Source organism: Schistocerca gregaria, chromosome 6 (genome assembly GCF_023897955.1).
Source record: "Schistocerca gregaria isolate iqSchGreg1 chromosome 6, iqSchGreg1.2, whole genome shotgun sequence".
Taxonomy (NCBI): Eukaryota; Metazoa; Arthropoda; class Insecta; order Orthoptera; family Acrididae; genus Schistocerca; species Schistocerca gregaria.
In genome coordinates, this window is record NC_064925.1 from 538545255 (window position 1) to 538562428 (window position 17174).

The window sequence follows — 17174 nt, forward strand, 5'->3', positions numbered from 1 at the left end:
TCATATGTAACAGAAAGTAGGATTAATAGTGCTTACCGCCAAGTGACCGTAGGAAATGAAAGTAGTTATTTATTCAGTGTCGAACATTGACTTCATCTTTTTGTCTCGACACTGTGCCCGGTTTGGGCTGGCGGCCGTTTTATTAAGCGAAACAGTTTATTGTTACAACAGGCTTTGTCAGATAAAAGGTTTCCAAAAGTAATTATTCCCACTGATTGTTGTAATTGGAAGTGGTTTGGAGTCAGTGGAATGTGCGCTACAGGGCTTCTGGATGCTGTCCAAGATGTAACCGATTTGTAAGAGTTCGTTGTGTGACTGTAGTGTCACCTGCTGCTCACATTGCCACTACAAATGCGGCACGAAGCGCCAGACCATACGGCTAACACAATGGTCTTCCATCTCGGTATTGCCACATGGCTGTCTGGAGCCCGGTGTTCTTCCGACCGTACATTCTCGTGGCTACCGCTGCCAGCCACCACGAATGGTGGATTCATTTCTGCCAAGTCTTTCTGCAGAATCGCATAAGAAACATCCAGCTTCTCGCAGGCCTACTACACGACCTCGTTCGAACTCAGTGAGGTGATCATAACGGCGGTTATGCCGCATTAAAGGCATTCTTGACTAACATCAACTCACCAAGTCCAATCTCAAGGATTATGTTCACCGTTATAGCGTCTGATTTTCATCCCCATAGTGCGCCACTAGCGCCTTTCTTATGCGACTGACGCGAAATTAAATAGACATCGTTCACTTGTAGAAACACGCCTACCAACTCTCGTTTATGTCGCGCATCACTTTCTTCAAATGGTTCAAATGGCTCTGAGCACTATGGGACTTAACCTTTGAGGTCATCTGTCCCATAGAACTTAGAACATAGCACTTAGATTCATTGGAAGAATCCTAAGGAAATGCAATCCGACAACAAGGGAAGTAGGTTACAGTACGCTTGTTCGCCCACTGCTTGAATACTTCTCAGCAGTGTGAGATCCGCACCAGATAGGGTTGATAGAAGAGACAGAGAAGATCCAACGGAGAGCAGCGCGCTTCGTTACAGGATCATTTAGTAATTGTGAAAGCGTTACGGAGATGATAGATAAACTCCAGTGGAAGACTCTGCAGGAGAGACGCTCAGTAACTCGGTACGGGCTTTTGTTAAAGTTTCGAGAACATACCTTCACCGAAGAGTCAACCAGTATATTGCTCCCTCCTACGTATATCTCTTGAAGAGACCATGAGGATAAAATCAGAGAGATTACAGCCCACACAGAAGCATACCGACAATCCTTTTTTCCACGTACAATACGAGACTGGAACAGAAGGGAGAACCGATAGAGGTACTCAGGGTACCCTCCGCCACACACCGTCAGGTGGCTTGCGGAGTATGGATGTAGATGTAGATGTAGAACTACTTAAACCTAACTAACCTAAGGACATGACACACATCCATGCCCGAGGCAGGATTCGAACCTGTGACCGCAGCGGTCCCGCGGTTCCAGACTGTAGCGCCTAGAACCGCACGGCCACTCCGGCCGGCCCCACTTTCTTCGTGTAGCGATTTTTTTTTCAGTCAGTGTATGAAATTACTGTGATTTAAGCTAAATTCGCAACACTGCTTGCGATAGAGACTCTGCCCAAAAATAAAACAGCTTCTTAGTTGGGTCGTTACATAAACTGGACACGAACTGCTGTCATTCCGAAGCGCGCGAAACAGCTCCTGCAAGAGGTTGCTCGTGCCTTTGTTTAATATGGCACTCTATAAAACACCGACCAATTCTGATGTCCTGCGTTTACGAGCACAGCTCGTGCGTCTGAATGGACCATTTGCTGGGGGTAGGTTTTGTAGGGAAGGGGAGCATTTGCGGGGGCGGCAGCTGGAGGACCGCTTTTCCTGCTTATCTGCGGGCCTCCGTCCGCGACCACGGCCACCCCATAGTGGAGGGACAACGGCGTGCCAATAAACTCTGAATGCATTTCCAAACAGCTATACCCGCAGTAACGGGACCTAACGGTCGTGATGTCGTTTCACACCAGTTCCGAGCGGTCGCTGAGTCGGTTTTAATATCGAGCCGTCGAACAGCAGGTGTTGTGTGACGTTCGCTTAACCCGGTCCCCACCCCATTTTTCCGCCACCACCCGCTCTTCCCGGACGACAATCGCCAAGTCCTCTCATTCCAGGACACCTCTAAAGTTCATTATATGGGCGTCGATCGTAATCACTAACCGGCCAAACTGTCCTCATCCTTTTTTTTTCTCTCCCTGCGTTATCTTTTGGCAGGATTATCCAGTTGTCGGTGGGCAATCGCGGTGCTCCACACCACGATTTACTGGATGATGATTCAGTCCCAAATTAGTCGGACGGGCCAATTCACAGGCCAGATTTTTCCAGCCCTAAGGGACTGGGGGATAAAGACCACTGCCAATATTATTTATCTCTACGTGACTTTATGCAGCTATTAGACGTGCCCATGGTATCTTCTTTGAATGGCAGTCCCGTACTCTCAGCGAAAGACGCTCGTACCTGTTTGTTTCATTGCTCATTATTTTCTCAGAGACAATCGTCCACAACCTAAGTATGTATGTGTGTATTGAACCAGGGACCTAGAAACGACAGAGAGGCTTCGTCCCGCCGTAGTCCTCAGTGGTTCACAACCCCACAACAGGCTACAGCAGTCCATCCACCTCACCGCCGGCCCACACTGAACCCAGGGTTTTTGTGCGGTTCGGCAACAGTGCACCCCCTCCCCCTTACCCCCCCCCCCCCCAACCCCTCTCCGGAATCGTCTCATACCAGACGAGTGTAACGCCAATGCTTGTGTGGTAGAGTAATTATGGTGAACTCTAGTGTGACTAAACGCCCTGGAAAACCGGGATTGTCCCGGTTTCCATCCCAGTGTTCAGGTTTCACGAAAATATGTTTCGGTACGCTCAAAAGTCCCGGAATTCTGTTTTTAAATACATTTCGTGAAACTTTCTCAAATTTTTGGGATTTCACTACATTAAAGGAAGTACAACACAAGAAATTAATATATTTTAGCTTATTTGTCTAAAACCTACATTGTCCCATACTAGTAATCACAGTATCATTATTGATAGACTCAGGTAATAATTTACTTTGAGCGGTACTTTGGCCATCAGGTGGAAGTTGTATTATTGTAACAGAGCTATGAAACCGTCCGACTGTCGCGCCACTTACTCACACACTCATTGTCAGCACAGTGTAGTAGTTGATGTTTTGTCAGACAAACTGCAATACTTTTTTCTCATATTAGTGGTATTATTGCTGCAGTACTGTGAAACACAATGCCGAAACGTGCCTACAAGTTCAGTGAATGTTATTCCAAGGAATGGATTTTCATTAAGAAAGGTCGTTTTGATTACGAAGCAGAGTGTTCCGTATGTAACTGCTTTATTAGCGTAAGTCATGGTGGACGTTCCGACATACACTCCTGGAAATTGAAATAAGAACACCGTGAATTCATTGTCCCAGGAAGGGGAAACTTTATTGACACATTCCTGGGGTCAGATATATCACATGATCACACTGACAGAACCACAGGCACATAGACACAGGCAACAGAGCATACACAATGTCGGCACTAGTACAGTGTATATCCACCTTTCGCAGCAATGCAGGCTGCTATTCTTCCATGGAGACGATCGTAGAGATGCTGGATGTAGTCCTGTGGAACGGCTTGCCATGCCATTTCCACCTGGCGCCTCAGTTGGACCAGTGTTCGTGCTGGACGTGCAGACCGCGTGAGACGACGCTTCATCCAGTCCCAAACATGCTCAATGGGGGACAGATCCGGAGATCTTGCTGGCCAGGGTAGTTGACTTACACCTTCTAGAGCACGTTGGGTGGCACGGGATACATGCGGACGTGCATTGTCCTGTTGGAACAGCAAGTTCCCTTGCCGGTCTAGGAATGGTAGAACGATGGGTTCGATGACGGTTTGGATGTACCGTGCACTATTCAGTGTCCCCTCGACGATCACCAGAGGTGTACGGCCAGTGTAGGAGATCGCTCCCCACACCATGAGGCCGGGTATTGGCCCTGTGTGCGTCGGTCGTATGCAGTCCTGATTGTGGCGCTCACCTGCACGGCGGCAAACACGCATACGACCATCATTGGCACCAAGGCAGAAGCGACTCTCATCGCTGAAGACGACACGTCTCCATTCGTCCCTCCATTCACGTCTGCCGCGACACCACTGGAGGCGGGCTGCACGATGTTGGGGCGTGAGCGGAAGACGGCCTAACGGTGTGCGGGACCGTAGCCCAGCTTCATGGAGACGGCTGCGAATGGTCCTCGCCGATACCCCAGGAGCAACAGTGTCCCTAATTTGCTGGGAAGTGGCGGTGCGGTCCCCTACGGCACTGCGTAGGATCCTACGGTCTTGGCGTGCATCCGTGCGTCGCTGCGGTCCGGTCCCAGGTCGACGGGCACGTGCACCTTCCGCCGACCACTGGCGACAACATCGATGTACTGTGGAGACCTCACGCCCCACGTGTTGAGCAATTCGGCGGTACGTCCATCCGGCCTCCCGCATGCCCACTATACACCCTCGCTCAAAGTCCGTCAACTGCACATACGGTTCACGTCCACGCTGTCGCGGCATGCTACCAGTGTTAAAGACTGCGATGGAGCTCCGTATGCCACGGCAAACGGGCTGACACTGACGGCGGCGGTGCTCAAATGCTGCGCAGCTAGAGCCGTTCAACGGCCAACACCGCGGTTCCTGGTGTGTCCGCTGTGCCTTGCGTTTGATCATTGCTTGTACAGCCCTCTCGAAGTGTCCGGAGTAAGTATGGTTGGTCTGACACACCGGTGTCAATGTGTTCTTTTTTCCATTTCCAGGAGTGTAGTTGATCACATTAGGTCAAAGAAACACATAACAGATACAGTGCACCGAGCTGCAGTAAAACTCTACAAAATTATTTTGTGAAACATCTGTCAAGCGAAGAGACGAAAGTTAGAGCAGCCGAGCTTACACTAGCCTACCACACCGTAAAACATCACCAAACTTATAGATCTAGTGATTGTACTAATAAGCTTAACAGCATTATGTTTGATGATTCTTCCATTGCAAAAAAAAAAAAAAGTTTAGTTCAGCAAGAACTAAAGTGTCAGCCTTAGTGAAAGGAGTTATTGCTCCCCAGAGTGTAAAAGAAAGCCTTGAATACATCAAAAAGTCTTCTTTCTACGGGATATCCAGTGATGCCAGCAATCATAAGGCTACTAAAATATTTCCGTTTGTTGTTCAGTTTTTCGATATTAATAAGGGAATTCAGACCAAACTCTTGAAGGTGAGTTTCCTACCTAATGAAACATCTGACGAAATTTCAAGATTTTGTATGAGTACTATTGAAATGTTTCATCTTGAGAAAAATGAATGTGTGGCATTTTGTGGAGACAACACCAACACAAACTTTGGTGGCTTAAAAAGACAAGGCAAATGCAACGTATTTACCAAATTAAAGGCAGCATTGCATGAAAACATTGAAGGCATAGGGTGCCCTGCACGTGTTTTACACAATAGCGTGCATACATCTGCTGACAGTTTAAGTTGTGATGTTGAAACTATCGTCATGAAAGTATACTCATACTTTTACATATATACTGTTAGAACAGAGAGGCTTAAGGATTTCTGTGATTATGTGGGAACTGCATATATGAATGTAACGTGTCACTCGAAAACTCGCTGGTTATCACTGTTTCCAGCAGTTGAAAGAGTAATCCGCCTGTTTGAACCGTTAAAAGATTTTGTCGTAAATGAAGACAAAGCCCCCAAAATATTGGTTCAGTTTTTCAGTGACCCTTTAAGTGAAGCCTACTTATGGCTCATTCACAGTCAGCTTAGCACTTTGCGGCATGGGATAAAGGAAATTGAGGGAAGCACGGAAAATGTAACAGAGGTAAATGATGTTTTGAAAAATACTCTGGAAACTGTTACTAAGAGGAGAGAACAGCAGTTCATTTCTTTTAATATTAAATTTGTTCTTAAAAGAGCAGAAGTATCAGAAGCAGTGGAAAGGAGTTTTAGAGAAGAAGTTAGCAAGTATTATGGCACTTGTGTAGAATATCTCAGCAAGTGGAGCGCCTCATATTTACCCTCATCGCCGGTGTTTGATTGGATGTTAAAAAGAGTGCCAAAATGGGAAAGTGTTGAAGAGGGAGTTTCTTACTTGAAGAGTAAAGAGATTGGAATCGATGATTCCATTCTCTTTGATCAGTTCGGCATACTGACAAATTTTGTTGAAGAAAGTCTTCACAAGTGGAATGATGAAAAAAAAAGAACACCATTGGAATGTCATGAGAAGTGGGTGTGTTTTTTTAAAAGCTGTGCCTGTGTTCAGCATTACTCTGAGTTGGTAATAATTACAAGGTATTTATTTGCAATTCCAGCCCATAACGCCAATGTGGAAAGAATTTTTTCATTCATGAATATCCAGTGGACTGAAGAAAGAAACAGACTGGAGGTGGACTCTCTTGAAGAAATCCTGCGGATCCTGTACAACTACAAAATGGATTGTGCCGAGTTTTATCACTGTGTCTCAAAGAACAAAGAAATGATCAAGAAGGCTGCAGGCAGTGAAAAATACCCTTTTCTGCAAGGACAGTCAATTCCATCTACAAGTGCTGAGTAATATTAAAACTCATGTTAATATTAATTGATTAAAAGTTGAATGGCTGCAAAAATTTTGTAAAATCGTAATACATTTCTTTATTACTGTATACGTTTATTAAATGTCATTAATACAGATAATCTAGATTATATCAATCTTTTGTATCCTCTTATTAGTTATAATAATCGGGTTAACAAAATGTATCAACAAAACATTAATATTTAAAATTAAGAAACCTGGGTACATGTGGAATGAGGTGTCCATTGGACCCCAGGTGAATGTGTCCCGGTTTTCACCGATAATAATTTGGTCACCCTAGTTTACGCGCACTTGGAGACAGTGATTGCACAGAAATGACTGCTGGCGGCTCACCTCCAACTGCGCAAAGCTACGCGCTGTTCACATCCAACAGCCTAACACTACAATGGCAAAAATTCCAACATTGCAAACCAGCACAGCACAGTCATTGATTTTCATACTGAGCGCTACGTGGCGTTACCAACATAAAAACCTAAACAGCCTACTTACAACATTAATAAAGTGAATAAAAATTACGTGAGTCTCAATGGCTCATATCAGCATGCTTCACATACGCCATCGTTATGCAAAGTATGTGATTACAACTCTCGATTCGTGCATACTGCTAATGTCTGTAAGAATAGTTGTACTGGTCGAAAAAGGCGGAATATACTTCCCAGCTTCCTTGCAAATGATGAAAAACACTGATGCGGATCCCTCTTGTTTTGACCAGTATGGTGTTCTAGCCGGCCGCTGTGGCCGAGTGGTTCTAGGTGCTTCAGTGCGGAACCGCGCTGCTGCTGCGGTCGTAAGTTCGAATCTTGCCTCGGGCATGGATGCGTGTGAGGTCTTTAGGTTAGTTAGATTTAAGTAGTTCTAAGTCTAGGGGACTGATGACCTCAGATTTTAAGTCCCATAGTGCTCAGAGCCATTTGAACCATGGTGTTCGCACTGACATGTGCAGTAAGCACGAACCTATTTTCAAGTGTTCTAATCGCAGCCGTTACATACCGATCGTGTATGCGACGAATAGTGACACCTCATTTCATTCATTTTACTAATGTTGACTGGTACTTTATTTTCAGTACCTGTATCCACTTGAAAATGACCGAAGATCAAAATTTCAGTAGCGAAAGTTGTAACAAATAGTACAGCCGATGATGAATATGCAGGTTCAAATAATTCTGCGTGACTGTCGTCCCACAATAAAAATATTTTTGTTCGCTTTATTGTCTCTTATGCATTTTTGAACATTTAATGCTGTCTTCAACGACGGTTAAAACCGGCGTCCGGCCATCTTGATTTAGATTTTTCCGTGATTTCCCTAAATCGCTTCAGGCAAATGCCGGGATGGTTCCTTTGAAAGGGCACGGCCGACTTCCTTCCCCATCCTTCCCTAATCCGATGGGGCCGATTACCTCGCTGTTTGGTCCCCTCACTCTAATCAACCAACAAAAATCTGTCTTCAAAATCTTATTACAGCCAAAGTGATCTTTAGCGGTCGACGACATACGTATTTTTCCGTGATGATTGTACAGCAACAAGGAGAAACAGATGACGATCATCTTGCAATAAGGAGAAACGGATGGCACTGTGTAAGGAGACAGTGTGACCATATCCTACACACGGATATCATACCACAGAAAGTATGCAGTTTGGTTCTCTCTGATAATATTCCCCCGCCTGGGACCTTCATGACGCTAAACTCTGCATATTGGTCATCGGTTTGTCAGCATATTCAGTAACGAAAACAATTTGCTAAATATATGCCTGAAAGCTCTTTTCTTAAAGAAATGATTTTCGCGTGTAGGATACCAATTTATATTTACAGTAGGCCTTATACTGCAAATCATCTAATCTAGAATGAACATATGAAGTGTTCGATTAAAAAGAATAATTCGGGGCTACGACGTACGAGTCTGCCTGACGAGGGCGTGTAGATTGCTATCCGCAGAAAGTAACTTTATGACTTTTTACACATGCAAAAGAGGGTGGGGGATACACAAATCACAAATATACACCTTATTTAATGTTCTTGAAGAACGACACATCATCTAACAGTGACTGTGAGATTTCCCGTTGGAAAGATGGAGATGGAGGCAATAACCAATCAGCTTGCAACTAGTTACCAAAAGCTAACGCTCGTAGCACCACCAGTGACTGCAGGGTAAAATCGTCTGTGTCTAAACTGTGATTACTATAACATACACCAAGAAATTAAACATTAATTACGGGTATGTTAATTACTGCAATGCAAAAGCAAAGCACGAAACATCTCCAAGCGAATATATTTAATATGTAACAATAAAGTAAAGGGTGACTCTTAGTGAATTATATGAAATGTGGTCATTATAACTTCAGAACGGTTTGCGTTAGGACGTTCAAACTACACGGTTGACCGAGAGGTGACTGTGTGGTGGGCAATGCCGTCACGGAATAATCGGTGCAATATTCCTTGATGGCAGGGTGACTACCGAACGGTACATGAAGGTTTTGGAAGACGATTTCATCCTCATTATCCAGAGCAACCCTGATTTCATGCAAGACGGAGTGCGACCCCATAGAAACAGGAGAATGTTTGATGTCCTGGAAGAGCACTCTCGGAACGGCTTTCTGGCTCTGGGGTACCCAGAGGCCACTGACATGGACCTCGATTTCCCGCTATATTCTCCGGATCGGAAAACATGCGAATCCTTTTTGTAAGGCTATATTAAAGACAAAGTGCACAGCAATAGCCCCAAAACCACTGCTGAGATGAATACAGCCATTCAGGAGGTCATTGACAGCATCGATGTTCCTTCACTTCAGCGGGTCATGCAGAATTTCGCTATTCGTTTGCGCTGCGTCATCGCCAACGATGGCAGGCATATGGAACATTTCATAACCTAAATCCGAATATCGGTAGTGACGTTTACATATTGAATGAAGTGTGTGCACGCCGTAGTTTGTAGCTAATTTACGTTTATTCCACATAGTTCAATAACTGTCAACCTGTATTTACTTGCCAATTACAAAGATAAACTATATTTTTCTCAATCGTGATAGGCTTGCATATCAAGATGATTTCTTGTTTCTTCATTGAGCTTCATCATTCTAGTATGTGTGGCTGAAATGATGTAGCGTATAGATTGTTTCCTGAATGTGAAACTATTTTACGTTGTTAAGAAGGAAGAACAAGTGAATAAAGCGATAGCTGTAATTAAATTTGATTTAAATGTAATTCAGTTTTCTTCCGTACAGGCATATGTTAGAGTTTGATTCGTGTTAGATGCACAGGTGGTTGTTTCCCTTTTGTAGCTGGATCAATTCCTGTCATCTCATTTTTAATTCGTAATTTTTGTTAGATCGATTGGTGATAAGCATATTTGAAATGAGTGTTAGAGAAATAACCATAATTAACTGTGGAGGAAGATCAGACACAGTCTACTTATTTAAAGTGAGGAAAAAGTGTGGAGAGTAGTCTTATGTACCAAAAGTAGCATGGATACGAAAGGTGCTTGGTAGGTTTCCGCAAGTGTGTGGCACCAGATTTCAGCCCACAGGTAATTCAGTTCCCATACATTACAGGCAAAAGGCATCTGTGCACTCGCAGTTTGCAAAAGTGTGTCATATGTGCTCCACTGGTTACAGATCAGTCTAGCTTGACGACCAAGCCATCAAGGTGAGTTCAGTATCATGCTCCTCAAACCCCTATGTGACGAATGAGGTCATGTGACGCGGATAGTTATCCTGTAGGAAGATACCTTCGCTGTCGGGGAAGACATCAAGCATGATGGGACGCAGGTGGTCCACAATAATGGGCCCCTAGACCACAGCTGTCATCATTCCATTCAAGCCCATTGGAGTGGCAACCATAATACACTAATGGGCATTAAAATAGCTACACCACGAAGATGACGTGCTACAGACGCGAAATTTAACCGACAGGAAGAAGATGCTGTAATACGCAAATGATTAGCTTTTAAGAGCATTCACACAAGGTTGGAGCCGGTGGCGACCCCTACAACGTGCTGACATGAGGAAAGTTACTAACCGATTTCTCATACACAAACAGCAGTTGACCGGTGTTGCCTGGTGAAACGTTGTTGTGATGCCTCGTGTAAGGAGGAGAAATGCGTACCATCACGTTTCCGACTTTGATAAAGGACGGATTGTAGCCAATCGCGATTGCAGTTTATCGTATCGCGACACTGCTGCTCGCGTTGGCAGAGATCCAATGACTGTTCGCAGAATATGGAATCGATGGGTTCAGGAGGGTAATACGGAACGCCGTGCTGGATCCCAACGGCCCCGTATCACTAGCAGTCGAGATGACAGGCATCTTATCCGCATGGCTGTAACGGATCGTGCAGCCACGTCTCGATCCGTGAGTCAAAAAATGGGGACGTTTGCAAGACAACAACCATGTGCACGATAAGTTCGACGACGTTTGCAGCATCAAGGACTATCAGCTCGGAGGCCATGGCTGCGTATACCCTTGGCGCTGCATTACAGACAGGAGCGCCTGCGATGGTGTACTCAACGACGAACCTGGTGCACGAATGAAAAAACGTCATTTTTTTCAGATGAATCCAGGTTCTGTTTACAGCAACTTCATGATAGCATCCGTGTGTGGCGATATCGCGGTGAACGCACATTGGAAGCGTGTATTCGCCATCGCCACACTGGCGTATCACCCGGCGTGATGGTATGGGGTGCCATTGGTTACACGTCTCGGTCACCTCTTGTCCGCATTGACGGCACCTTGAACAGTGGATGTTACATTTCAGATGTGTTACGACCCGTGGCTCTACCCTTCAATCGATCCCTGAGAAACCCTACATTTCAGCAGGAAATGCACGACCGCATGTTGCAGTTCCTTTACGGGCCTTTCAAGATACATAAAATGTTCGATTGCTGTCCTGGCCAGCACATTCTCCAGATCTCTCACCAATTGAAAAAGTCTGATCAATGGTGGCCGAGCAACTGGCTCATCACAATACGCTAGTCACTACTCTTGACGAACTGCGGTATCGTGTTGAAGCTGCATGGGCAGCTGTACTTGTACACGCCATCCAAGCTCTGTTTGACTCAACGCTCAGGCGTATCAAGGCCGTTAGTACGGCCAGAGGTGGTTGTTCTGAGTACTGATATCTTAGGATCTATGCACCCAAATTGCGTGAAAATGTAATCACATGTGAGCTCTAGTATAATAATTTATCCAATGAATACCCGTTTATCCTCTATATTTCTTCTTGGTGTAGCAATTTTAATATCCAGTAGTGTATTATAGTGCCGAGTTGGCTTCATTCTATGACGTGGTGAATATTTCAAGCAGCCATTCGCCTGGATGACGGCCTAGCTGGAACGACAATCGACCTGGTGCAACAAGAAACGTGATTTATATGACCCGGCGACATCTTTCCGTTCATACACGGTCCAGTCTCGATGATTCCGCGCAGACTCCGGTGGTAAAGGGCGATATCTTTGGGTGAGCATGGGAAGACGTAGAAATCGTATTGTGCGGAGCCCTCATTCTACAATTTGCGCCAAACAGTGTGCTCCAGAACACTTGCGCCAGCGGCAGCATCTGCCATACATCACCACTTTTCCTACTTTACAGACCGGCAACCCTCCGACCGCAACAGCCCGTGGCGAGGCGCTGACATCAAACGCTTTGTCATCTGCTCATACTACCATCGTTCTTCAGTCACTTCCCATTTAGGCTGACGACAGCATCACGCATACAGCAGATCAGCTTCGCTGTTTCCGAGATGCTCGTTCCAAGGGCCATGCCGCAGCAAACTGCGCTTTGTCAGAGCCGTTTATGTCAGTGGATTCCCGAATTTGGGGCAAGGATCGGCGTTAGAATGATTTCCCGTTTGTCTATGCTACGCTTAAACTCTTTTCTTTCCGCATCAAATGCCCTCAATGCCAGCAGGGATCTTTCAGTCATGAGGTAAACAATGGTCATAACGAAACTTCCTGGCAGATTAAAACTGTGTGCCGGACCGCGACTCTAACACCGGACCTTTGCATTTCGCCCCTAGGATGTGGCTAAGCCATGTCTACACAATATCCATTCATTCAGGAGTGCTAGTTCTGCAAGGTTCGCAGGAGAGCTTCTGTAAAGTTTTGTATGTAGGAGACGAGGTACTGGTAGAAGTAAAACTGTGAGGAAGGGACGTGAGACGTGCTTGGGTAGCTCAGTTGGTATAGCACTTGCCCGCGAAAGGCAAACGTCCCGAGTTCAAGTCTCGGTGCGGCATACAGTTTTAATCTGCCAGGAAGTTTCATATCAGCGCACACTCCGCTGCTTAGTGAAAATCTCATTCTGATTGGTCATAACGTTTTTGCTCAAGAGTCTAGATTTAGCACAGATTGACTACTTATAAAGGTTCATACCGTAATGTACTTCACAAATGTACAACCTTTTTAATTTTCGTGCAGTTATCTTTGATTTTAACGGCTTGCAATAACAGAGGACTGTAAATGTAGGTACACATTTAAAAAAGTGAAACATACCGAAAAATTTGCTGAAGTATGACTGAAACTACGTGGGATACCTCCTAATTCGTGTCGGATCTTTTGACTGGTGTAGTGCAGCAGTTCACATCGCATGGACGCAAAAAGTCATTGCAAGTCCCCTTCGAAAATAGTTGGCCATGATTCTTATGTAGCTCTCCATAATTGCGAAAAAGTTGCCAGTGCAGGATTTTGATCACGAACTTACCCTTCCCACTGCCCGATTAAAAATGGCTCTGAGCACTATGGGACTCAACTGCTGTCGTCATTAGTCCCCTAGAACTTAGAACTACTTAAACCTAACGAACCTAAGGACATCACACACATCCATGCCCGAGGCAGGATTCGAACCTGCGACCGTAACAGTCGCACGGTTCCGGACTGCGCGCCTAGAACCGCGAGACCACCGCGGCCGGCCCGATTATGTCCTGTAAATGCTCGACAAGATTCAGGTCGGGAGATGTGGACGGTCAAATCATTCGCTCGAACTGTCCAGAATGTTCTTCAAACCAATTGCGAACAAGTGACCCAGTGACATTATCACCCATAAAAATATAATCCTTTTTTGTGAACATGAAGTGATGGCTGCAGATAGTCTTCAAGTCCTCGAAAATGACCGTTTCCAGTCAATTATCGGTTTAGTTGGACCGGAGGACACAGTTTATTTCACATAAACAAAGCCCATACCATTATGGAACCATCATCATCTTGCACAGTGCCTTCTTGATGACTTGGGTCCAATTTCTTGGGGTCAGCGCCACACTCGAATCCTTTCGTCAGTTCTTACCAACTGAAATCGGGAGACATCTGAGCATGCCACTAGTTTCCAGTCGTGTAGGATTCAACCGATATGGTCACCAGCCCAGGAGAGATGCTGCAGGCGATGTCATGCTGTTAAGAAAGACACTCGCATCGTTCGTCTACTGCCGTAGCCCATTAACGCCAAATTTCGCCGCCCTGTCATAAAAGATGTGTTCGTCGTACGTCCCACATTGATTTCTGGGGTTTTTCCACGCAGTGTTGCTTCTCTGTTAGCACTGACAACTCTACACAAACGCCACTATTCTCTGTCGTTAAGTGAAGGCCGTCTGTCACTAAGTTGTCCGTAGCGAGAGGTAACGTCTAAAATTTGGTATTATCGGCACACTCTTAACACTGTGGATCTTGGAATATCGAATGCCCTAATGGTTTCCGAATCGGAATGTCCCATGCATCTATACTCCATACCTCGTGAGGACAGTTGACGCAACCTTGGCGCACGTGCTTCGTGCATCCATGACGTCCATTCAGATCGTGAGCCTTTGTTTACATAACCGTGGCAACGCCCCAGTGTTGCCGTAGTGCTGGGCGACCGCTGCTTTCAGTCAGTTGCTCCACGTGCTACATTCAGGTTTGTGTGTATTATACCAGTGCATTCGGCTACTTCTGTGACTTTCTTGCCAAGTGTATAAGTGGAAAAGTGTGGAAAAGTGGAGAATGGCTGCATGTAGTGCAAAGATGAGGGCTTTTGGGAAAGAAGTTACTCTGAAACTACAAGCACTCGAATTCATATGCAAATTGCGTGTTGGCTTTGAAAGGGAAACGGACAACGGTGCGCCTTTGATATCAGTGAGTAAAGTGATCGAGAGTGGCAGAAGTATTGAACATCTACACAGCGACAGTGAAGGGAGTCACAAATGTTAAAGAGACTGCCAATTCAGCTACTAGCCCTGTTATTGTGACACCGGGAAAGTCAATGAAGAGGTCGTGTCGTGTGACTTAAACAGACAACTTTGACGAAATTACTGTCACGCAACACATATACGCCTACTCCAGCAGGAAGGAGTATCCGACAATTGAAAAGTTGATGACATCACTGTCGAATCGTGGTTTGTTCTCAGGAAGAATGACAAGTCTCTCCTTTCATTAAAAAATGGCTTCCTTTGGAAACAGTTCTCGGAACGAAAGGTATTAATGTAACGCGGAGACGTATGTCGTTTCCTGCCCGAATTGTTAGCCGTGAATTCGGAAAATGTAATGTGGATTGACGAAACATGGGTCAACGTGCGTCGTGCACATTCCGTCGCATGGACAGACGACACGCACCACGAAACTATGAGTCTGCGAGTCTGCCGACTCGTAGTGGAGGGCGACTAATTATAGTTCATGTTAGTTCTATGAACGGTTTTGTGCCCGGTGCTGTGACTATGAAGAAAAAATGTTTACTACCACGAGGAGATGAATGCAGATACATTCAGAGACTGGTTCGTTCCTCGTTTGCTACCAAACGTCAGTTCTGGTAGTGTTTTTGTAATGGCCAATGCGCTGTGACTTCTGGAATTAGACGATGCAAGCCACAGAAGATGCATTATGTGGTGATACACTAGCAGAGAACCACGGCCACATAATTATACGTCTTCCTCCGTACCACTGCCATTACAACTCAGTTGAACTCATCTGGGTTCACATACAACCAGTTGCTGCGGAGCGAAGCCAAGTCTTTATGTTGCGAGGCAGAGGGAGTCTGGGAAATGAGACAGTCACACGAATAAAGACAGAATATTGGAAGAACATCGTGAACCACGCGTGGAAAGAGATTACGAGGTCAAACATAGTAAAAGGTGTAAGAGAAGAATCCGTTCATAATATTGTAATTTCTTTATCAGACGATGAGGACAGCAGCACCGACAATACAGAAGACTATCTAATCGTGACGAGAGATGACCAATCAGATGACGATGATTTTGGGGTTCTCACTCTCCCGCGCGAAAAATAGAGGTAATGTCCTTATTCGATATTTTACACGTAACATATGTGCAATTTATTTTACCTTGTTAATGTTGAAAATCTGACTGTGTGTAATTTGTATTTTGGCTGGAACCACAGTCATGGTATTTTTTAATGAGGTTACCGCCGTTTGGCTGTAATAATTTTTATTTTATTGTTACACGATCCAGAGTTCGGCCATAGGCCATTTTCAAGTAAAGTAACTGATTTATATGTCAAAATATGCCTGACTGGTGTTAAATAGAGCGAAATTTGAACAAGTATAACAATAAAATAAAAATTGTTTCGGTCAAATGGCTGCACCATCATTAAAGAAAATACTTATGAGTATGTAAGGTGACAAATACTGGTAGCACATGTGTAAAAATATTCCATCAAGGAACACATCTGTCAGCAGAATGCTCCCCTACAGCAGTGCTGCAATGAATGACGCGGCATTGTTAGGTTCTAAATGAGCCGGGTCAGAGCTCTTCTCTCGACGTACGTACGGAGTATGGCTGCAACTACCATTCCGCATTTAAACTCTGTTAATTCCCGTCGTACAGCCCTAATCACGTCGAAAACCTTTTCTAATCGGTCCTAGAGTACAAAAGACTGCTCCGTCAATGTGCTGCTCCTTCAGTTTTTTTTATTCCATTCTTTGGTCACAATATAAAGTCATTCGACGATGACCGGTTTCAGTCAGTAATGGCCATCTTCAGATCTTTTCTACACCATGTCCTAATGTGATAAAGCCGCAGCTTGTGGCGCTGGTTCTTTACAACTTGTGTACACGATACTACCGCCATCTGTATATGTGTACAACGCTATCCCATGACTTTTGTGAACTCACTGCAAATGCCTCTTTGAAGGTGGCAACATGGCGTTTGGAACAAGTCGCATGGTTGATAGCAGCGGTAATATGAACGTGTATTGGCTTATTCCTTATCAGCTGAGGTGCGTCGTAAGCACTTTACACCATGTAACAGGATTTTGTTCAAGTCAATATTTTTTCTTTCTGACGAGTATGTTTCACAACACTATGTAAACACAATTTGACAAATCGAAAGTTATTTTTAGGGAAATGGCATGGATTTTCTTAATATTAGGAAGACAAATAAAACGGAACAAAAGAAATTCTGAAATTCAATGTTTGAAACAATGCTAATGCGGTAGATACACCGTATGAAAAAAGTATTGATGTACATGAAAATGTGTACATGTCATGTACAGTATGGTTAAAAGTGCTGCCTTCCTGCGATTCCTCTTTTAAGTTACAT